Source organism: Triticum aestivum, chromosome 4D, assembly GCF_018294505.1.
Source record: "Triticum aestivum cultivar Chinese Spring chromosome 4D, IWGSC CS RefSeq v2.1, whole genome shotgun sequence".
Lineage (NCBI taxonomy): Eukaryota > Viridiplantae > Streptophyta > Magnoliopsida > Poales > Poaceae > Triticum > Triticum aestivum.
The window spans coordinates 448,591,499-448,592,589 of NC_057805.1; positions in this window are offsets into that span (position 1 = coordinate 448,591,499).

Genomic DNA, 1,091 nt, shown 5'->3' on the forward strand with positions numbered 1-1,091 from the left:
TTTTTTCAGGGGTCCCTAGTTGCATGTAAACCATCGACTCGCAATTAGGGGGTGTGTGTTTGTTGACGACCCACGGTTGCAAGTTGACCATCGACTCGCAACTATGGGGTGCGTGTGTGTGTGTTTTGTCGTGGCCCCCAGTTGCAAGCCGCCCATCGACTCACAACTAAGGGTGTGCGTGTTTGTCAAGGGTCCCAGTTGCATGTCAACCATCGACTCGCAACTAGTGTGTGTGTGTGTCTTTTTGTCAAGCGTCCCCAGTTGCATGTCAACCATCGACATGCAACTACAAGCGTTGTTACCTAACTGCAAATCCACGCGGGCATAGTGACCGCAATGAGGAGCATGAAGGGGTTGTCGTGTGGACACAACTATTCTCATCTCGAGCTCAAATGACCCTGCATGAACAGTAAAATCATAAAAAATTAATTAAAAAACTGAATTTTTTGTGCGAAACATTGACAAAATTTCTGAGTGCTCGCAAATTTTTATATTACATCTGTGGAAGTGGTGAAAAAAAATCGATTCTCCAAAAAATGCCATTTTCAAAAGCATTTTCATGTGCTGATTTTGTTTTTTTCTGTGACTTCCACGAATGTTATTTCTACGTGAAAATTTGGAGGCTCTTAAAACCTTTGTTAAAGTTTATCACAAAAAAATTAAAAAATTTGATTATTTTTTCATTTTCTTTCGAATTTACTGTTCACCCGATCTCATTTGAGCTCGGGAGCAGAATGACACTTTTGTTGTTTGACCAATTACTTGTCCGTTTGTTTAATCTTAGCATCAGATTTCCTATCATTTTCCCTTTTTATAGAACATTTTAATTTCTATTTTGGCCTATTTGTGTGTTTCGTTTTATGAAATTATATTCACTCACAGGTGCGCTCTAGCTACTCTCCACACAGTCACAACCAAACACCAGTGTTCTCTCAAAAAAAAAACAACAACACCGGTGTTTCCCATAGAAAAACAACACACCGTTGATTTATAAAGAAAAACAAATATACTTTATTTTTGAGAAACTAGAAAAAAAAACTGCATGAGACTGCGAGCCAAGGAGAGAGAGAGAGACTGGCCTAGGCACCTAG